A 24,211-nucleotide genomic window follows, 5' to 3' on the forward strand; every position below is an offset into this window, starting at 1 on the left:
CACACACAAAAAATATTTTCATTCTTTCCATGTATCTCTTCCTTCTACACATAAAACAATGAAGCTAAATGACAGGTTTCTGTTTTTGAATCTGACAAGCCATGAGCATATATGGAAGATTTCCATGAGTCAAATAAGTGTCTGCATGCCATCTGGTGTGTGATTAGGGTTGCCAACATCAGAAAAGGAAAATAAGGGACAATCGTGGTTTTTCATAGAAAAATAAAGCACAGAATAAGGGACATATGTTTATATAAAAAGAAGAGAACTTGTAGAATATGGGCTGCTTTTGGTGCTTGACACTTTATTGGTCATTTAGTGTTTCAAGAATGAGTTCCAAGGTTAAGAATACGCTAGACGTTACCTACTTAAATGTAAAATGTTTTGTGCTCGCTGTGAAGCGGGAGCGACCATCAGTAGGCAGAAGATTCTGCCTGGTCCTAAAGCCTTCCTAGAATGGCTATGTTCACAAATCAAACAGACTTGGCCAAAAATAATGATTAATTCTCAATTTAGGGTTTGTTTTTCGTATGGTTAAGGTGGTCATATGGAATATGCCTGCAAACACGGGAGAAACTCTATGCATTTCAAAAAGCTTTCATACGGAATGCTTCTTTGATGCTTTAAAGGAATAGTTCACCCAAAAATGAATTATAGCCCATTTTACAGTTTATAATAAAAAAAATCTATATTTTTCTTACAATAACACATCGTTTCGCTTCAGAAGGCCTTTATTAACACCCCGGAGTCGTGTGGAGTAGTTATATGATGGCTGGATGGATGGATGGATGGATGCAGTTTTTTAGGCTTCAAAAACAGGGGCACCATTCACTGCCATTATACAGCTTGGAAGAGCCAGGACAATTTTAAATATAACTGCGATTGTGTTCGTCTTTACTTGTTGACTCCAAAGTTGGTTTATCTTCAAACTTTGACGCTTTTAATCTTCACTTCCCGCTTCACTTTAATCTTCACTTCCCACTTCACGTTTTCCCTGACTGTGCCTATTTCAAAAGGACGGCCGCGTAATCAGCACATTTGTTGCAACGTTCTTGTTTTGTGGTCGAATTGTAAAAATGTCGTGTGGGGGATGGTGTGGTCACCATCAGGAGTTGGGGGTATGTGGGTCCTGTAGCTAATTTTACATAATAATTGCTAAATGTGTCTAATTTTTAAAAAGGTTTTTATTTAATGAAAAATTATCCTTATAAAATTAACTATTATTTATAATCCTTTTTTCCTTCTTGGGCCTGAAATGGAGGAATTTTGGTAAATATTGATAATTAAACAATATTTTGCTAAATGTGCTTTTGTGCTGAAACCTTGGCTGGTTTATTCAGCCTGTCATGGATAAATAATGATGACAATAAAACCGCCAGCAGGTGGCAGCAAGCCCTTGTTTTGATAAATTATTTATTGAATCGTTCAAATCAAACGATTCGTTCAAAACGACTGATTCAATTAGAAACGAAACAAGCCTGGCTGCGTTCCAATGTGCATACTTTCCATCCTAAATTCTATGTGATATTAGTAATTTTCTATACTATTTAGTGCAGATAGGCAGGACAGTATGCACATTGGGACGCAGGGAAAGTGTCCATCTGAATATATATATATAAAAAAAAAAACATAAAAACTCATACATATTTTTGCTTGAATAATAGGAATAATAGGAATATTAATATTAATTATATTTTACCTGTATTCTAATAGGCTTCATCACCAGTGGCGATTCTAGACCTTTTTAACAGGGGTGGCCTTAGTGGAGCACTGATTAATTCAAGGGTGGCATCATAAAATCATGCATCGAACACCATACTCATAAATTGAAGGACAAAGGCCGTACTCTTACATCAAATTTCTTTTTATTTGAATAAAATCAAATATAAATAAACAAACATCTCAAACATAAAAAATACACCTTCAAGACTTTTTGTTTTTCACAATAACAACTCAAACATAATATCTTTGGCCATCTATTTCTATAGCTGTTAACATCCAAAATCCAAGTTCTCAGCTAAATACTATTTATTCATGGAACAATGAATTACAATTTGTTTGCCCATCTATATATTGGTGTTAAAACAACTGAATGCGCCGATTTTTGTGTGAGCTGGCGAAAACCTTGATAAAGTTATCCATATTTAAAGCTTTTGCTCTCCTGGATTCAATACTTAACACACAGTAAGCTGAATCTTTGCTAACACAGTACTCTAACCAAGAATACTTGCTGTACCACTGCGGGTTGAATGCCCTTCTTTTCTGACCTTGTGTGGTCTTGGGAAACATCCTCAGCACAGGTTGAGTTGGATCTGCTGCCCTTGATTGGGAGATGTCTGGAAAGAACAAAAGTAATTCAGCAAATCATACAAACATGTGTTTTTTATATATATTTTAACCAGGATAAAACATACAGTACACACACCATGAGGTCCAGGGGTTGGGTTTGTAGCTGCACGTGGACAACCAGTGAGACAAGATGATGATGATGGACCTAAATTTAAATGTAAAATACATTTTGTTGTATTAACTAAAACAAGTGCAATTCAATCAGATATAGCTGAGATGACATACCCTTATAAGGATCTGAAGTGTCTCCAGCACCCTTGTCTGAATCTGAAATAGCATTTAGAATGATTTCACATGATTTCACTTAGATGCCTAAACATTTTTATTTTGTGTAGGCTAAATAAAAATGCTGTTAATATTTTTTTTTTTTCCAAATACATAGCCTATTAAATCAATGATACCATAAAATTTAATTCTAGATTTTACATACCCAGGTCATCAGGTGAAGCTGCTAGCTCAGTCGCTTCACCCTGCCTGTCATCCTGATCTGACTCGCTAACATTATCTGAACCACTGCTGGTACTGCTAACGTCAGCTGCTCTGATCAGTTCACTGTCTTCATCAGGTTTGCTTTTCTTGCTAACGAAGAACTGTTGGATATTCTGGTTCCTTTTCATACTGCAATGAAGTCAGATTTCCTTCAGAACAGTCCAACCAACCCCTAGGCTACATAAACACCAATTAAATACTTTTTTTTCCCATTTACATTATTAGTAATTATTACTTACATTATTATTAGAAATTGAAATGAAACAAACATGAAATGGCACAATGCACAACAAAGAACGTATTATTTGCAATTAATTACATAAAATTAAAGCTTAATCAAAGGCCACATCTGACCTGTGAGCTAAACTATTACTATTTATAAAGGTTTAAAACGATATAGACTACTCTTCATGTCATTACTGCATTGGTGATGTGCAAGTCGAATTCAGTGCCTGTCACTTTAAGGCCCTGACGGCCGTGAGGTTTGCTTGATTCTCACGGTTTAAGCTAAATTGTTGTTGTGCATTGTGCATAAGGATATGTGGATGAAATGAATTATGTTTTCCATGTCATTTGTTAAAATAAATGCTCTAAAGCCTAACAACTCGAAAAAAATCTGTCTTGGATTACAGGAGATACTGTAAGTGTCTTGTAATGATAATTTCTATGATTTTGGCGAGCACAAATAACTATCTCCAGATGTAAATGGTTGCATATCCTATTACTCAAATTCAACTAAACCCACCAGTAGGCTAGACCTTAATTTCACAGCATAGGTATGTTAGCAACACAGGGCTTGAAAACATTGACTGTATAGCCTATAAAACAAACAAAAACGAAATCCTGCGTGGAATTTATCTGGGAATATAGCCTAAGCCTAACTTACTGAAGGTAGGGGCGAGCTATGGCGTGTTTAATTTGGTTAAAATATAATGTAGGCTACGTTTTTTTGCACAAAATTGCGTCTGCTAATCTGCTAATGATAAATCTTTAAATGCTTTTTACAAAAGTAGCCTACAGTTAACAGTTAATGACCTAGCAAATGTCGACTGAGTAGGCAGAATAGGCTGGTAACTTACAGTAGATAAATTAGCCTACATGACGTGATTCAACAGACGTGATACTGGGCTGTGTGTGCGATTAGATATCAAGGCAGATGTGATAGGTAAATAGATATATTTGCGTGCTAGCACAAGTAGTAGTGCTGTAAACTCACATGCTAAAAAACAATAAGCCATGTATCGTTGGTTAGCTTATATCAAACACTTGCTACTTACATTTCTGAGTTCTGGTGTCTGACTGTCCAAGCTCCCGCGCTGATTTAAAGGCAGCAAAGTGCGTCAACAAAGGTTCCGCCTTTGACCACGTTAATGGGCAATCGTAGAGTAGGATTTTGGGGTGGCACCTGGGGTGGCCAATCGAATCTCAGGGGTGGCGTGGGCCACCCCAAGCCACCCCTCTGGCTCCGCCCCTGTTCATCACGCAGTGAATGCTTTTGGACTCTCAAGACGTGTTTTTGTTTGGTTTTTGCAAGGTTGATGACTCCATGATGTCAGCTCTACTATCATCTCTCAATCCCTCACAGTTACACATACAGCACAATAACATTACGACAGGGGAATGTTTTTAAATTCTAATGAAGGATAAATCATACCTTTTCTGTTGTCTTCTTTTTAAAGAAATTCAAAAGCAGCGCTTGAACCATTTTGCGCGAAAGAATGACATGCTTCTGCTTGTGCGCAGCTTATTACAGAACCGAGGTCTGATTGGCCAGTCGCCGTTATTCGTGAATTATCTCAAGTGGATAATTTTAACATTTCATTTGCATGTTAAGTTTTACATAATACACATTATTAATCCAAAAGGGGATGGTGGTTTTACTGAGGGGATGCTTTTTGTCATTATTTTTTCAACCAAGGGGATGCAATCCCCCTCAATTCGAGCCCTGATTACTGGTAATAAATAAATGCGATATTTAATAATAGTAATAATAAGCTATAATGATATTGCTAATAATGATAATAACTATTCGTTATTTTATCAGTGATTGTTTCTTTAGTATGCTGAAAGTGTAATTTTACCTTGTTAAAAAAGTTGTAGTATGATACTGTGTCTGGTTACATCACACCTTTAGGAGGCAGCATTGCAGCATAAATGGGGAGGGTATGAAACCCTAGTTAGAGCAAAAAGCACAGTTTTTTCTCCTCATACTCAAGTTACCTTGTGTCAAATGTATCAGCAATGAGCAGTCTTCTGCTATGCCTAACGTGGAAATTATTTTGCCACCCTGAGCTCTTTTGTTTGATGCTGTGCGAAGTACCCAATTGTTTATTTTTATTTTATTCTTAGTGCTTACTGCAAAGCAGTTTTTAAAATAGTTTTAATGGAGCATTGCACTAATTACATGCAGTTGCTTCACAAACATTATTTTGTATCATTTATTGTATGTTTGACTTCGTTTGTATTAATAATTTGAAAAATCATAAATTAACAAGCAACTCCTTTACGTAGTGTAAAAATAATCAATCAATCCAAATTAGGAAAACTAGCTTGGGATTTGATGAAAAAAAAAATCAGTAATGGTCAGGTTATAGCTGTAGCGCCATCTAGAGACTAAACATCTCATCTACATCTCTAAAAGTGTGTGTTCCAATCTGTAAGTGAAATGTCTTACCATTTTTATTATATGTTAGAAACAAACCCTTTTAACTAGTCAATCAGAGAATATTTTGCTAAGACATAAGCAGCAGTTCAGAGAGAAAACAGCTTTTCTTGTCTTAAACCTGCCTAAACCAATTTGTCTTTGACTTGTGAGTTTATTTACCTGGGCCCCTTGGGGCCCGACACTTACTTTCACCACTGATAGTGTTATCCTTGTAAATCTTCCAGCGGGTATTTGGACAAGGCCTGGAATCAAAGGTGTGGTGCTGAGCCTGTGCTCTGGGGGACTAAGTGGACATTTCCTTGTGAGACAGGTATAATATTAGCCTGAGATGCAATGAATGAAGCCTTTGTCAGAGACCAAACTCCACTCCTCTCCCTTTTGCTTCTCTCTGACTCACTCACTCTGTTTAACATACTATAATTTTCAGAGCATATCTGTGTCTTTCGGATGGAGCCTTCTCTAAATTTCCTTTAGTTTAAATTTAGAAAAAAAACCTCTCTTAGACCTCGCTCTTCTATTTCTTTCCATCTTTTTCCATTTTGCCGCTATGCATAACTTTGTATTTGGTTGTGTGTTACTATGATTGAGTTCAAATTAATCACTAATGAAGTTAAAACACTTTCATGTTTGACAAATTGGCCCCAAAATACCATGACCTCGGTAGCTCAATACATGTTTTAAGTGGAAAGAGAGTGGGAAAAACACTATGAGGGTTACAGGATGTAATTAAGCCATCTAAAATAGTCTTGAGAGCATGTTTGGCCCTCGGTGGTTTAAATGTTTTTCCGCCCCTTTAGATCTTAGCTCAGATATGAAAACTAATTATCCTTTCAATTTATCAGGGGGAATTAATTCTAACACTACACTGAAAAAAAAAAAAATCACTTAGAAATTGCTAGTAACTTTCACAGAAACACACTGAATTAAACATGAAATTTTGAAGTAGAAAGATTGAAATAGTATGTTCTGGTACATAAATGTACACCAATAATCTTTAAAACTTTGAAAACATTTTTTTGCAGTACACATATTTTTTTCAGGGGAATATGTAAGTCAAAGAAAATGTGTTGGAAACTGAATTCTTCAGTATTTTCAAACAGTAGTTGAATTTCACCAGAATCTTTTTCATAGTCCGACCCTTGGTCACGGTGCTTCCAGACTTCCTGTTTTGGGGCCCGATTTACTGTGCATGCTCAGAAGGAGAGAGTGGTTGATGGCGGTGAGCATTTGGGAGCGTAGGAGGTTTCGCTGGATTGTCTGTGTGCCACGCATGTCAAACCAACCGCAATACATAATTAGTCTGTCTTTACTGGGCAGTGCCAGGATATCTATAGCCTACAGTGGCTTGCTGTAATTCATGCTCTTTATAGACTAAATACTGATTCAGAGGGAGGAAATCTTGCTGAGAAAAATATGAGGTTTTCAGTTGAGGCAGTGAAGCACTTTGATATACGACAGAACCTCCAAGTTGGCAACCTACAAATGACCTCAAATACACTCTTAAAAATAAAGGTTACAAATAGGGGTTTTTGCAGCGATGATGAAGAAGATTTTGGATTTCCCAAAGCATCTTTCAGTGAACAATTCTTGAAAGAACCATTTTTTATTTATAGTGTGAAGACCATTTCAATAATATAAAGAATCTTTTTCCATTATAAGAACCTTTGGTCCAGTGGAAAGATCCTAAGGATGTTAATGGTTTTTTGTGGAACCACAGATGACAAGAAAAAAAAATATTTTTAAAAGCATGCGGTATGAACCTGTGTGACTTCCTTTCTTCTGTGGAACATAAAAGAAGTATAAATATAAAACAAGCCGAATACATCCAGTGTTGTTTGGATCTCAACGTTCTGCAGAAAATCTTATTGTGTTCTGCAGGAGAAAGAAAGTAATTTTTGGGTGAACTATCCCTTTGATTAAGTTTTATAAGGACGTTGTGCCATCCTTTGCTGCTGATAATGCTGTTTAGTACAAGGCCTCAAGAAGAAGTCATATCTTTCTGACTTTAAAGCTTCATGGATAACAAATATTCTTTTGTTCCTGAAACAGTCCAACCAAACTGCTCTAAACGCAATGCTCTATTATTGAAGGGATTTTCTTATAACAGCTATATGTCTGTGACTCGAAAAATCTTTCGAAAAATCTGTCTATTTTTTGGTTGAGAACAAAACTTGCAGGCACATTTTCAGTAAAATCTGACCATAGATTATTTTATTTTTTAAATATAGGGAAGATTTTAAGGTTTGTAGTCAATAACAAATCAGATTTTGCCTGTTTCCCTATTTTCAATGCATAGCTATCATATGACTTTGAAAGACATATGCACTACTTTTCAAAAGTGTGGTTCAGTAAGATTTTATTTTTATTTTTTTTGAAAGAAATATTTTCTCCCCAGCAAGTTACATTAAACTCAGCTTTTAAGAATTAAGCTGAAAATTCAGCTTTGCATCACAGGAAGAAATTATATTTTATAATACACTCAAATAGAAAACTTTTATTTTAAATTGTAATAATATTTCACAATATTTAGTTTTCACTGTATTTTTTGATCAAATAAATGTAGTTTTGGTGAGCTTCTTTCAAAAACGTTTTTATGATGCATTACTTAGATATGTTCGTAGTGTATTTCTGTGTTATTTACCATAATTTTTCTATGTTATACTGAAAAGAGCAGCTTTCCAAATATACTTTTTATGTTAGAAATAATTCATATTAACAGGTTTTAAAGTAAATGATGACAGTTTTCATTTTTGGGTGAACTTTCCCTTTAATGGAAACCATCAAATATAACTTCAGATATAGACGAGGGAATCAGCTCAGCTCCCACCATGCAGTTTGCAGGCCTGATTTCTGAATCTCCTCCCTCACATCAGCAGAAGGGAATGTTCTTTCCTTTCGCTCAAGGACTGGCGCGTCTGAGTGTGTGTATGTGTGTGTGTGTGTGTGTGTGTGTGTGTGTGTGTGTGTGTCTGTGTGTGTGTGAGAAAGAGAGAGAGAGAGATGGTGAAGCTGGCATGCGTCTGGGATCCTTTTCCACTCACTCTCTCTTCTCCAGATGTGGATCTCCTGTGGCCTTTCTCGTTGGCTGATCCAGTGCTCTGACGAGACTTCCAGCTGTACAGCATCCAGGATGGGCCATAGCTGTTTCCAATCTGTGTGCTTTTCCAATGGGGAGAGGAAACTCAAGAAGAGGATGGGACTTTACTCTTTCCACTAAACAATTTATTAGATCGTCTTAGACAGTCATTAATTGGTCAGAACAAAACAAAACAAAACAAAATTTTCCAAGTTAGATACATAAGTCATGATAAAGTTTGAAAAACCTTTTAAATAACATGCTGTTGTTATAATCAAATAAAAAATCTTGACAAAGGACACATCGGATACTCGCAGGCGTAACTATGGGTGCTCCAGAAAGGGAACAAAATGTCCAAAATAATAGGCGGATCCTGTTGCACAGGACCAAATAAAGGCCTGCTTGGGCTGATAGGCGTTGGTGTCTTTTTAATATGTAGCCCTGTCTTAGAATAAAGGCTTTTTACCTTGCTGACTATGTAAGTGTCTGGATGTTTGGATCAGATACATGGGGTCACTGTGTCTGTTATGCATGTCTATTATATTTGTTATATATAACTTTAATCTACTTTGAATACATTATACACACACACACTACTATTCAAAAGTTTATAGTCAGTAAGATTTTTTTTTCAATACTTCAATCAATACTTTTATTCAGCAAGAACTCAAAATATTAAGCAGTGCAGCTGTTTTGACATTTAATAATAACAGAATATTAGAATAATTTCTGAAGGATCATGTGACACTGAAGACTAGACTGGAGTAATGATGCTGAAAATTCAGCTTTTCCATCAAGGAATAAATTATATTTTAAAACATATTAAATTACCAAACAGTTATAATACATTGTAGTAGTTGGTGTTTTTAATTTATTGTTTTATTAATTTATTTATTTATTTGCAATTTACTGTATTGTTGACCAAAAAAAAAAAAAATGCAGCATTGGAGCATAAGAGATTTATTTAATGTGTGCCCATCTTGGAATATGAGAATGTGTCAGAATGTAAATGTCAACAAATGTCTGCTGAGAGTAATTCTCCCTCCAAGAGATTTGGACCAATAATTTAGTGCACAGGACACAAAGAGAGAGAAAAGTCAGAAACCTGTGGAGTGTGGGGGGGGGGGGGGGTAGCTGTAAATGGCAAAGTTCTCATGCAATTAACTTAAATAAAATTTTACTGACCCAAAACGTTTGATGGCTACAGGTCACAATGATTTGTGTAGTAAACTCATATGAACAGGCCTAGAATAAAATATTATGAAGTATAGCAGATGTTGGATAATATATAAAACAAAAGAATTCGTTATTTGGTCATTACCCCCAAAACAGATCTCTTTATTTGAAGCTCACTATAAGTTTGCTTAAACTAATAATATAACAGCAGCCATTTGTCCTACAAAGTAACACCTTGTTAATCTTCTTTCTCTTTTAATCTTAATCTGTATTTATCTCTAGTGTTCTTTCAAACTTAGTTTCTGTCTCACACTCAGATAGAAAACAGAGAAGCTGTGAGGGAATAAAGAGCTGGTTTGTTGTTTCTAGAAGATCCTGAGAAACACTGATCTCCGTCCTGCCGTCTGCTCCGGACATGTCAGGCCAGCACGACACCAGCAGCCGCCCTGTGGGTGGCCCAGTGTAGCTAGACAACACTGAATATTTCACAAAGTAATGAAACATTCAGAGTATGCATACGGAGTCTTTCTAAAAATGTGCATGTTGCTTGTTGTTTCATTTATTATTTAGATTTCTTCTAAACTGAGCAAAATTGATTAAGAAAAATATATGCTATATAAATATCTCAAATGCTAGATAAATAAGCAAGAATCAGCAAATACTATATCAGATATTGGAAGGATTGTGATTGTGATTCATGGTTTAAAACCACATTACCACACGTTCTTGTTTGCTCAACCCATACAGGTGATGCCTGGAGGGCATTAAAAAATGTATACGTATGTACACACTTTATGAGTGTGTGTGTGAGGTTTTTGGGTGTGGATTCATGCATGATGATTGACAGTATAGCAGCTGTTATTATACTGGTTATATACCTGTTTAATTCAGCTTCTCTTTCTCTCTTTTGGTTGTGTAGCCTACGTGTTTGTTTGACAGCAGTCGGTATACTGTGGGAATCTGGTTGGATGATGCTAATACTAGACTAAAAGCAGCCTTGTGGCTTTTTCTTCCTCTTTGACATTGCTTTTTTTCTATCTGTTTCCATTCATTCCTTCAGACTTTTCAATTTCTCTTTCTTTCTTTCTTTCTTTCTTTCTTTCTTTCTTCCTTCCTTCCCTTACTTCTCCAACCCACTTCACCAACCCCCCTCACTACATCTCCCACCATCTCTCATTTTTTTTTGCCCTCATCTCTAATGCATCAGTTGTTCTCGTCTGGCCTTAAATCAGTTTTAGACCGTGCAAACTCAAGATTAAGGTACAAATATGATAAATACCTACATGTTAGCTGCCTTCAGACATGTCAGTGGATTTGACAGAAGCACATTTGAAAGAGAATCCTAACATACAGACCCACATGCATGGAACACTTCATTACAAAAGTGATGATTTTGGATAAGACCCTTTTACTTGCTTACAGTTGCTCTAAAACTGAAACGTACAGTTGCTAATAGTCTCATCTCAGATTAGTTCACTTCATTTGACGCTCTTGAGTGTTTGTTTTTCAGTTATGCTGTGGACGGCCAGTAGAGGGCGTCAGTCATGCTGTTGCTGTGTGTTTTGGATTCACTGCTGTTGTTTAAAATAAGTTCACGAGTTCGCATGCCCATTCAGCCCTGCCAGGTAATGGCAAATGAGCTAGACTTTCTGTCCGTGAAGGAGGCTCAAGCTCTGTGTAAGAACCCCACCCTTATGATGGTACAGTGCGGAGGAAAAAGAGAAGGAATTCGAGGAGGAGAAGGGACTGCTGCTTATACGGTCGTATATGATTGACAGCACTGGATGATTAGGCTCCTCCTGAACCTGAACTTCAATTCATTCTTCCTCCTTTCCTTTAGTTTCATATCTGTACATCAGTAAGATCTAGCGCTGTGACATTTAAGATTTTAAAATCTTAAAATATAGACATGATTGAAGAATGTGAATGGGTAACTGTGCTAAACTTCCTCATTATACCTCGCCGGACTGATGAATATTTATGAAGAACTCAGTTTTAAACAGATAATATGTTTATGCTCAATAGATGTGGCTAGTAATAATGATAAGAAATAAGTTCTGTATCCTCATTATACTGACCCAGGCCTGTTCTGGGACATTAGAATGGTGAGGTCTGTGCAAAAATATTAAATGAAAGTCAACAGGAGAGAGGAAAACACTCGCCTCCAATCTGTCAGGTGAACTGACAGCGCAGCTTAGCAGTCTCACAACATAGCCTTCCAAGACCCCTGATCAGATTGCAGCTAAGGAAAGAGGAAAGTGGGAAGATCATCATCCTTCTTTCCAAAGCCCACTGAGGAATGTCAGTAAGTCTGGAGGAGAATATGAGGTTTCAGTTTTTTCTCTATCAAAGAGTCTTTTATTCTCACCCTCCATACCTAAGTATTATTCCTTTTGTAAAATGTTTAAAAACAAATTCATTAATTTTTAGGCCACAATTGCAGGATAAAAGATAGCATTAAATACAACAACAGTAAAGCAAGTTATAAACAACAAATGGCCTGTTTAAAAAGTCTTCCTGACGGATGAAGGATAATTGGTTAATTGGACTTAAAAGATTTATGGAATTTTATTTATTTATTTATTGTCGTTCAAGCTATATATACATTTTATTGGATGGATGTACAGTAGTAGAGAGTCAGTAACTGTTTGAGTATGTTGTTACTGAACTAATATTTACAGCTGATAAGTCATTTGGAAGACTGTAATGCTTCAGCAGAGAGGGAAAGAATGAAGGCACTTAAGTTATGCTGCAGACAGGTAGAGGCAAGTTAGCAGCCTCAGAGAGTCAAACAGGAGATTTAAAGGTGCAATTCTATATCACTATACCTATAGTCCTTCATAGACCCCCATATATGAACCTTTAGAAAATACATTCAAAAATGTCTGTAAGACTTGCATTGCTGTTTTCACTCCCATGATGGTTTTAATATGACAAATAAAGGGAAAACTAATCAGAATGTGTTAGTTTTAGGGTCGGCAAAGTTAGTGTACTTAGTAAATTGTATTGTAAATGTAACACATTGTGGTCCAAAAGTCTGAGACTACCAAGTTGGCAACAATTTGTCTAATTTAATATGAAAAATATTTCTTTCTTTCTTTCTTTCTTTCTTTCTTTCTTTCTTTCTATCTTTTTTGCTTTAATAGCAGCAGCACTTGAGTTGCATGAAATACTCTTTTTCCCTTTTCTAAAACACAATCACATCTTTAGTACGCTGCTTTGTAATTAGTGTAATTAGTTTTAGCTTCTTCAGGCTTGATTTCAAATTTTATCTTTTAGTCAGTATGTGCAGTCTTCTATCACATTCGCTGCTGCTTTTTCTTTCTTTCCATTTTTCTCTCTTGTTCTCCACTCACCTCATTTCCCGATGGTCCAGCCTCCCTGCTCACCTGCTGCAGGTTTGTGAAGGTTTGTTTATGTGATGTCCGTGTGGAGCTAATCTCTGTCCCCCTCTCCTGTTTGTGTGTGAGATTTGCTTTTTTTTTCGAGGACTCACACAAAGACTGTTAGCACTTATGTTTGGACCCAGTCAGAGTTTGGGCCGTTGAATGAATGAAGGTCCAAGACGTTCTCCATTTAGAACTAGAAACATTGGGGATTATTATAATTTTTCTTTGTAAAGAATCTATAAATATATCTTGATTAGAATGCAGCATTTTGTTTATGCTTTTGAAAGAAGTCTTTTATTCTCACCTAGGTTGCATTTATTTGATGAATAAATGAAAAATACAGTACTGTATTTATTACTATTTCAGTTTAAAATTACTGTCTTCTATTTTAATATGTATTTTAAAGTGTAATTTTTTTCTGTGATGCAAAGCTGAATTTTCAGCACTCCAGTCTTCAGTGTCACATGTTCCTACCAGCTGATTTGCTGCTCAAAAAACATTTATTCTTGTTATCAATGTTTACAACATTTGTGCTGCTTCATATTTTTATGGAATACAAGTATTAATAAGAAAAAAATGGTCAAAGTATAAAAACCATACTGACCTCAAACTTTTGAACAACATTGAATAATCAAACACAGTACATAGGTAATCATTACCAAAGTTATCTATTTTATCTATATTTTATTCAGAACAGGATAAAATATTTTAAGATCCTGACAAATTTATAAATTATTTGTTTTTCCTCAGAAACTTTGGGATTAAACAACTAATTATTTGGTCATTTCAGAGAGACCAAAATGTTCCATAAACCTGAGGTAAAACTTAAATATTTAAAGTTGCAGTATTTATAAAACAACAGCTTTACACAATTGCAATAAATAAAATGTTTGATTCAGTGTATTTCTTGTCAACATATTTTTGCCAGATGCGCAGATTATTTAGAAGAAAATACGTGGTCTGTTATTCCCCAAACTTTACTTCCCAAGTCAGAAAAACAATGTATTCCAGCCATTAGATCAAGGCTTTGTGCACAGAGAGCTGTTCCTGAGCATCGAATGTCACCAGAAATGGCGTGTTCACAGATGTTATCTGTGTAGTTAAGTGTAGTAACTGTAAAGGATAACCACACAGACATTTTTAATAGTGCTAATGTGTGTTTACCTTTAATTCTATTCTTTCCTTAAATCTTCCTCTCTCCTCTTTTTCTGGGGAGAGATCTACTTTAAGGCATGTCTCTGTCTTCTCTTCACTCCTCCTTTATGAGTTCGACTTCAGGACATCTGCTCCCCCCTACAGTTTTTTTTCTCTCTCTCTCATTACTGTCTTCCCTCAAACTCTGACATACTCCTAGTGTTGATGTGGCAGTAGTTTAGCTACAATGGAGGAGAGGGGGAGGAGGGACATAGAAAGAAAAAAAATATGTTGTATTATTCAAACAAAGCAATGGCATCTGTAAATATGGAATTAGATAGATATGCAAGTAGTTGTAATCATTCACCAGCTGTGACTGTGATTTTAATGTCTTCCTGTAAAATGTACACTTTCATAACCATTTGACTAAGATCAAATTAGTGTAAAAAAAGTAGTGCAAAAAAAGTGAAAAGAGTAAAAAAAAATTATATATATATATATATATATATATATATATATATATATATATATATATATATTATATATATATATATATATATATATATTAATAATATAAAAAAAGTCTCCTGTGTTTACCAAGGCTGCATTTATATTCTATATGGAAAAGTTATTACTTTAATAACCATTTTCCATTTAAATGTAATTAAAATACATTACATTAAGATGTAATTGTTAATGTTGTTATTATGTAAATTATGTTAATTTACATGTATAATGTATTCATATTCAGTCATTACTCCATCTTCTGTGTCACATGATCCTTCAGAAATCATTCTAATATGATGATTTTATGCCTTAGAAAACATTTGTGTTGCTGTATATTTTTGTGGAAACCATAATACATTTTTTCAGGATTCTTTAATGAATAAAAAGTTAAAAAGAACAATCTTTTGTAATATTATAAATGTCTGCACTGTCACATTTGATTAAATTAGTGCATCCTTGCTGAAGAAAACTATTAATTTTAATATTAGAAAATGGTAATGAATTTCTTGGTTATTGTTTGCTTCTATAGGTACCACAACTTTTAGTTAAAAAAAAAAAAAGTCAAAAACCACTTCTGATAACATTAATGCATAATGAAGTATATTTATTAATTAACATCAACCACGTTTACTAAATGCTTTAAATGCATTGTTAGTTCATGATACATAATACATTCATTAATATTAATGTATACTGTCTAACTTTATTGTAACACGTAGCCTATTTGTAGTTAAAATTATGTTGATTCTTCCTGTGAATGACAGGGGGAGTTTTAGTTTTGTTTTGGCTTACAGATGGGAACAAAAGAATGAGTGTGGGAGAGAAAGTAGAAAAAAGAGAAAAGCAAAAGAGAAAGAGAAATAACAGATGGAGCAGTAGAAACTGCTCATCTTGTAATGGGTGTCAAACAACGACCAGTTAGAGGGCTGCATGCTGCATATCAGCCCGCCCAGCCATGAAATAGGCCCACCCTGTATCCCTTACTTCCTTTTTACTGCACGTGAGTCCCAAACCCTGTACAGAGGTGTGGTATCCACAAACACATTCAGTTTTGCATGTGGAGTTTTTTCCTCCTTGTTTGTTTGGTTGATCTATTTGCTTGAATTTTGGAGTTGCAAAGTGTCATTTAACCCTTGTTGCATCAACACCACCAGGGGGACACATCTGGGATACACACAGTACATCCCTCCTCCTCCGTTACAGATTGCTTTGGTTTACTCCCCTCCTCCATTCCACATCTACTTTCTTACTCACTCCAGACAAAACTATAAGTGGGGTAGAAACACAGTGCTATCTCTGATGTGAGATCAGGTCGGGGTGACTGAATCACATGTCAGATGAGCATGCAGCTGATTTCAGGTCAGTGGTTGTGGTCAGTCATAACAGCTGAGTTTCCACCACTTCATGACACCTCTAAAACTCCACAGAACACTCACAAGACACATAAAAAAACAGACACAGAGAGAGAGTTTTGGGCAGAACAAAAAAAAACAAATAGGCCAGCTTTCAGGAGGAAAATCTATTCTGTGTAGAAATCAGTCAGACTATAGATTTATAAATGCAAATTAATAGGAGGGCACCTTATTTAAGCGATGTTAGTTAAGTAGATGAACTCAAGAGTTTTTATGATTCACTTTATGTTTATGACTGAGGCCCAGAGAAACCAAAGCTGCATGTGTGAAAATACTCATGCTGTTATGTTAATTCTTATAATATGTTCCTCTGACCTACTTAAGACCCAGTGGACAAATGTTAAGCTTTATATATCCGTTTGATCACAAATAGCCCTGCAAAATTTAGTATAGTTGCAGAAACAAAAATGCATTTTAAAGATGCAATGAGAGAGTTTACACAAATAAGAGAATCTTAGCATGTGAAAAATTATTGCAATTGCACATGTTTTATATCTGAAGTTGCTGAGACCTTTAACAGAAGTAGTGTAACATTTTATAGAAGTCATTTGAAATTTATTTTGTAATCAGCTTTCGTAAGATTGGAGTTTCGGTCCGATGCTTAGAATATGTGTTATGTTGTTTTGAGCTAACAAACTGATTTGGGGGTCTCTCTCTTCAAACAGAACATATTTTGACATCTTAAGCTGCACAACAATTAAGGCTTTTCTCTCTGTAACTTCTCTACAGAGACACACAGTCATGCACATGCACACAAAGTTATACTTGCACTTACTTATGGATCAATTATTTCTTAGCGACCCTAGGGGGCGATGTGCCAGAAACCTTCTTTCTGTGAGACTCAAGCATGTGTAATTTGGTTGAGAAAATTTAGCAGATCACGCTATACTGATAAAGTATACTTGAATATTTTAATTTATTTAACTTGCACAATTAAAATCAATTGTTATATCAATTGGATACTTTTACTTTATTTGAACTTTTTATAATAAGTTTTGCGTTATAGGTTGAGCATGTGTAGACTATTCATTTGAAACAGATTTTGTTGGTCCCGTGATGATCACTGTTAACCTAATATGATCCAGTGCACACTAACATTCGAAAGGTTGGGGTCAGTAAGATTTGTTTATTTATTTATTTTTAACAGTCTCTTATGCCCACTATTTATTTAGTCAAAGTTACAGTGAAAACAGTATTACAATTTAAAACTAATTAAAATTTTAATATATGTTAAAGTGTATTTTATTCCTATTATGCAAAGCTGCATTTTCTTCAGTATCACATGATCCTTCAGAAACCAGTCTAATATGCTTTTATTATTTAATATTTGGTGCTCAAGAAACACTTCTTATAATTATCAGTGTTGAAAATGGTTATACTGCATGACATTTTTGTGGAAATTCTTTTATGAATGGAAAGTTCAAAAGAACAGCATTTATTGGACATTTTTATGTATTTGTTTTTTAACAATGTATAATTTCTTACTGTCACTTTTGATCAATTGAAAGCATCCTTAATAAATAACATTTATACTATGACAAAGTGCTTGTAACTTTAAGAAAACACTTGTGATTTTCTTTATTTAGTCTTTGTGCAATATATTAGCAATATATGCGATTTACACCTTTTTTATTTTACTCATATAGGTGATCCTAGGTATATCTCATCACTTTACTTGATTGTAAGATACATTTTAACTTTCTAAAGACCCTAAAATACTCATTGGGAATAATTATGGGTGATCTGACATCTTGGAATAAAAATGCTTAAATGTTCATATGACATTATTAGTTTATCTGGAAGTCTAATTCTCTGTTGTGTGTGATTACCTTCATTAGAACAGGCTGTGCAAGTAGCTCTGGTGTGCCACGTCGGCTGGGCCATCAGATAGGATTGGAGTCTCTGATTATTTATGGGCTTTTTTAACAGGGATCCCCCTTTGTGTTTGCAGCATGTTGATGGTGCAAGTCCCAAACCTTTAAAACAACTTGTTTCCACCAGCTTGGAAAGTCATAAAACATAAAGCCCGCTGCACCATCTTTCTCATTTTACCTGCCTTCTGCTGCCTATTATCGCACCAGGCTTCAGTGAAGGGGGTTAACAGGGAGCTGGGCTCTGGAGCCACAGAGGGGTCTGTAGGCATCTTTGAAGTCTCTGGTCGCTTGCAAAAGGGCCTTGAGCGTAGGATATCACCATGATCATTGGTCCTAATGAGGGCCTTCTCTTAGGCGAGCTAATGAAAGCTTCTGTTTGGGAATGGAAACAGGGCACCACTGCTGGAGGTCAGACTGCTTCCTGCCAGCCCAGAGGCCACTACAAGCCTCTGATGTGCCCAATGCCACTTAGCATGAGAAGAAGATGGTAGTTACTGGGTAATGTGCTCATAGTGGATCAGTGGAGGAGAGCTTGTAGAGCTTGTATTTACAGGTGATGTTAGGATAGCAAAGCTTGTTGAAAGGTTTCGAGTGCTGTTAGCAACAGTCGGTGCATCCTGGATATCTAGCACAGTACACTTAAAATGTTTTTCACAAAAAAAAGGTTATTTTTAGAACTGTTCACTGAAAGGTTCTTTGAGGAGGCGAAAATGGTACTCCTATGGCATCACTGCAAAAACCTCAATGTATAACCTTTATATTTAAAAGTGTCGATGAGAATTATGGAATATCTTAAAGGGATATTTCACCTAAAAATTAGTGTTCTGCCATCATTTTCTCACTCTCATGGTGTTCTGAGTGGATATTAACTTAAAAGTCAGTGGATGTTTTTGAATGGGTTTTTGGTTAAATGCCTGAAATAATGTTTGTGATTTACAAGCTCAAAATGTTTCCATGTTTTATTTTATTGCATAAAATACATCTGTAATACCCCGCTCATAATTTTTTATAATGTGTCTTGAAAAAGGCAATAAGGAGTAAGTAAGTGACAGAATTTTCATTTTGGGGTAAACTATCCCTTTAAGAAAGCTCAGTTTTGAACTCCTCACAAAGGCTCTCTTTTTGTAACATACCTTATCTATTTATGCATGGAAGAACTAAAAACCTACCCTTTTTCATTAGTGCATACTGTGAAATGTGCCATAAACGGCAATGCTGACATGAGTCCCTTAACCGGTGTACATTTTCTGCATCGTCAAGGGATTTTGTTCCTCCATGATTGGCCCATATCACCTCTCCCCAAGGGTTCTCAAAGCCCATTTTTACAGTGAAGACCCCTGCTGCTTCCTGGAACCTCATCAAAACAGAGCCGAGACCCCGATCCACCATTAACGCACTGGGGGATCCAGCAAGCGTCGTCCCACTTGGCCTTGATCCTCAGGTTTGTAAATCGGGGCTGTTTGTCATAAAACACAGGTTTGGTCCAAATATCCTGCAGCTTCCTGAATAAGCATCTATCGAGACCCTACCTGTGGCTCCAACGCATGCACCTAATCACATGCAATGCAGCACATGCGAAGAAACTTGTTCGCTTTTGCAATAATCTTGCCTTTGATCTTTCTCGTCCACCATGTCCAATTATCCCACAAATGATAATGGTAAAATGTGCTGTTGATGTTTTCCCGTAACTGGCTTATTTTGATTAATTGAACACACGCTCCACTGAAACAACGGACCTACTTAATCAGTTTTTTTCCACATACTGCAAATTTGGATCGGCATTAGTAGTGCCTGCTATGCTTTTAGGTTTAAAGCTCTTTAATAGATTTTGTCAAACACGAGGATGCATCATTTACATTGACATATTGGTCTCCCAACAGGTTCAGTCATATTTGGAAGGGCTAGGATAAGCCAAACCAAGCATACCAACTGCACTAAAAGACTTATCTACAGTCAAACCAAAAATTATTCAGACACCAGATATAATATTTAATATTTTTTTACTAGTGGATGCAGGACACTGAAGTTAATTTATGTTAGTGATAATAGCAAAATAAAGTAAACTGTGACATATTATACCCAAAAATTCTTCTGATATGATCAAGATGAATTTGTTCTGAAAGAGTTTAATTAAACATACTTGAACTAGCTAATCCAGGTGTACAGGGTAACTTGGTAATTACAGGCAGAAGTGTTGGAACTGAAATCTGCAGGATGGTAGCTCTCCAGAAGCAGGGTTGGAGGTCCCTGATCTAGATTTATGCAGAATTATATTCATCCATGGCAGTTTAAGACTTCCAGCCTTGATTTTAGGGTTGTCTGTTCTTGGTCTTGTTTGGGGGTCTTGTTAATAAAGTTATTGTACTTCTAGAAATGCATTGTGCCTCAGAATAAAAATGGTTAGTTTCATGATCCAACAGCAATTACCCATTGAAGACTTTTCCGACCAGGTGCAAAAGAATATTTGGAAGACTGAGGCATATTTCTGTGCGTCCAGCTTCCAGCTCTTCTGGAATCTTCCTAAAGTAAAGCTGAATGCTCATGCTCTTGGAGAGATTTCTCTTTCATCCTGTCATTTTCATCATGTCATTTTGTGGCTCAGTGGTAGAGCATTGCGTTAGCAGCATAAAAAGTTGTGGGTTCGATTCCCAGGGAACACACATACTGGTAAAAAAAAATGTATGGCCTAAATGCACTGTAAGTAGCTTTGGATAAAAGTGTCTGCTAATTGCATAAATGTAAATGTAATAATCTGCTCATTCAGACTGCTAGGCCAGGACTCTGGACAGTTTGAGCATCTGGCCCTTTTCCCTTGATGACAAAGTGCCCTTTTGTCAAGGCAATTTATTTCATCTTTCACCTGACGATCTCATTTACCTTAAGTACTTTGTATACATTTATTATTAAAGGAGTCATATGATGCGATTTCAAATTTTCCTTTCTCTTTGGAGTGTTACATGCTCTTGGTGAATAAAGAAGATCTGTGAAGTTGCAAAGACTAAAGTCTCAAATCCAAAGAGATATTCTTTATGAAAGTGGAGACTCGTCCACACCCTCCTAAAACACCTCGTTTAAACACGCCTCCACATATCTACGCCAGTATATGGGAAGATTTGCATAACGCCGCCCAGATGTTCACGCAAAGAAAGAAGGCGTACCTTTTATTCTCGTTGTAGTATTGTTGTTGCCACTGCTACCATTTCGTATAGACACTGTGTTTTTCACTGTGAAAGCGAAACTTTGTTTGGCCTTCCAAAAGAGGACGATATCCGCTTCATCATGCCTGGAGCTGATCTGTGCTGGTCGCTGAGGAAATACATCAACTGTGCACTGTGGATCACTGAATCGGCTTTCACTGTGGACGAAGCAGCGCCTATGGAAGTAACGTTAGCTGCAGCCATCATTTCAGAATTTTTATTTTTGTCTAATTGACAGGTTGTATTTGTTTTTTATCTGTTTTTTTTTTTCAAATACACTGCTGGATAATAACCAATAATTTGTATTCTATAATATTTTTGTCCTATATTTTCCTAATGACAATTTTATTATTGGTTTATATAGGCTATTACAAACACTCCCCCCCCCACCCCAATCGTATCACAAAATAAGGCAGGAAATCTTTTTTATAATTTCTATACTAAGTGCTCTGTCAATTAGCACTTCATTATTCATACACTTTATTTATTTATTACCTGATGATGACTTAAAAACACAAATAAACCATATATCTTTGCAATCGTGTGTTGTCTTCATGTTTCATCAGTCAAAACGTTTCTGCTTTTTATTCAGCTTTGCAGCAGATATTGGTTTGCCTACAGCGATAGCTGGATGCCTTTGTCCATATTAGGGATTTCCTGCACGTCATAAGTCATTACTTCTATGAATCGTTTTGGACTTTCTGCGTGAGAGTATGAATGAAACATACACTGCAGGAGAGTGTTTATCACGGTGTTTATTTTTCTAAACTGTGTCACAGCATTTGCTGTTGTATCAATACAGAAGCATCCGTATCGATACGTGTATCAGCAAGGAGCACAGCCCTATTTAAAGCCTTATTCCATGTGCCCCTTTGATACTTTGAGCACCTGGCCCTCCAAAGGTCTCTGCACAGCCCTGCCAGGGCTGGTGTCGAAGGACAAATTTAAGGTGACATGCTGCAGATCCACCTGGCAAACCGCACAGATGATATCTGGATTTTCACTTTGCAGGATTTTCAACCAGTAGCCTGCTGTCATCTGGTTTGAGTGTTTCACAGGATGGTGGGGGTTTCAGCATTCAGATTTAAGCTAACTAAAACAGAGGGAAAGGAATAGGAGAGTCTTTGCAAACTTTCTTAGATAATGTAGACTGTAGACTTGTACCTTCTTTAATTACGGAGTCTGAACATTTTAGACTGCATTGAAAATCTGGGACTTTTTAAACTTGGAAATACACAAATTTTGTAGATATGTAATAATGATAGTATTTATAAAGATTTTTCTTATTTAAACAAAATATTTGTGATTCTTAACTATTTCTGTCACTGGTCTAAAGAAAAAAAAAGATTCAATTAGAAAAATGCAAAAAAAATAATATATATATATTATAAAAAATACAGTAAAACTGTAATGTTGTCAAATATTACTACAATTTAAAATAACTGAAATAATTTTAATAGAAATCTTCTGTAAAATGGTATATTATGTATATATATAATTTATTATTTTTATCTATATTTTATTTTTTATTTAAAAATAAATAATTTAGTTAAGAATCACAAATATTAAATATTAACTATTTAATACTAATACATAATTATTTCTGTCATTTAATCGATTAAATTAGGAAAAAAGCAATATGTATACGTATATGTATATATATATATATATATATATATATATATATATATATATATATATATATATATATATATATATATATATATATATACATATATATATATATATATACTACCATGTAGTGTCTGTGATACCATGAACAAATCTCTGGGTGTTCTGTGCCAGCTGAGCAACTGGCATTGAGACCTCCTTGAGAAAAGCTGCTAAAGTGAGTGAGAAAGCGAGCTGAAGAGAGATCACAGGCTCTGGTGGTCAGGATGTCTGTCTGTAGGCTCTAATCTGCTTCAGGCTACGAGGTCCAGCCGCGTCTGTGAAGCCTTTCATTTACGGTTTATTTTCATCCCTTTATTGGATGGAGTTTCCTTCTGCCAAGGCAAAGACAAGCCCTCAACAATTACTATGTACTGTTTTCTATCCCAGGACCTTTGGCTACTCAAGTCGAGTTGACTATATTTTCATACAGTATGGGTTTAATGTGCTTTAAATTCTTGATTTTTAAGTGAAATTTTTGCAGTCAGACCTGTTCAATTGCATTGTGGTGTAATTTACAAGAATTCATGCAGTATGTTTCCAATCATTCTGATATGCTGATTTGGTGCTCAAGAAACATTTCGTTTTATCAATGTTGAAAACAGTTGTGCTGCATAATATTTTTGTGGAAACATTGATACTTTTTTTTTTTTTTTTTTTTTTGATTCTTTGATTAAATTTCAAAAGAAAAATTTATTTGAAATATAAGTCTTTTGTAACATTCTAAATGTCTGTCACTTTTGATCAACACAACTTTTTGTTTATATGTATTTACATGGAGAGTTGTTGAGACTTATGGAGCCAATGAAGTAAATAAGACCACTAGTGTACACCTGATATCCAGGTATAAGTGTTTGAAGGGCTGTAATCACCAGCTTTTTGGTCCAGGTGTGCGGCTGTAAATAATTTGAGAGATCCTCATCTCAAATCCCACCCTTTATTTAAGACAGGAATGTTCTGAATGCTTTTCGATGTGTCAATACCAGACGACCTTTCAGAGTTTTAGGTCTTTCCCTATTGTATGTCACTGTAAAAAAATAAATTAATAAATGCCAATGGCAACTTTATTTATATAGCACAACTAAAATAACACAAGTTGACCAATGTGCTTTACAGTGTCACACACAAAAAAAACCACACATCACAAAGGCAACACATATAATAAAATTATCACTGATTAAAAACTATTGGAAACAGGTATGTTTTGAGTTGTACTTTAAAATACTGTACAGTAGCAACGTCTCTAATATGTTTAGGCAGACTGTTCCAAAG

General features: G+C 35.6%; 1 long non-coding RNA gene across 1 annotated transcript; it reads right to left on the reverse strand.

The window, feature by feature from the left end:
- Window positions 1-1,975: 1,975 nt before the first annotated feature.
- Window positions 1,976-4,309, reverse strand: LOC109081630. The gene is made up of 4 exons (XR_006155216.1): window positions 4,116-4,309; window positions 2,575-2,616; window positions 2,426-2,494; window positions 1,976-2,336 (listed from the first exon to the last, which is right to left on the reverse strand). It is a non-coding gene; the product is annotated as an uncharacterized LOC109081630 (long non-coding RNA).
- Window positions 4,310-24,211: the final 19,902 nt, after the last annotated feature.

Source organism: Cyprinus carpio, chromosome A3 (genome assembly GCF_018340385.1).
Source record: "Cyprinus carpio isolate SPL01 chromosome A3, ASM1834038v1, whole genome shotgun sequence".
NCBI classification, from domain to species: Eukaryota; Metazoa; Chordata; class Actinopteri; order Cypriniformes; family Cyprinidae; genus Cyprinus; species Cyprinus carpio.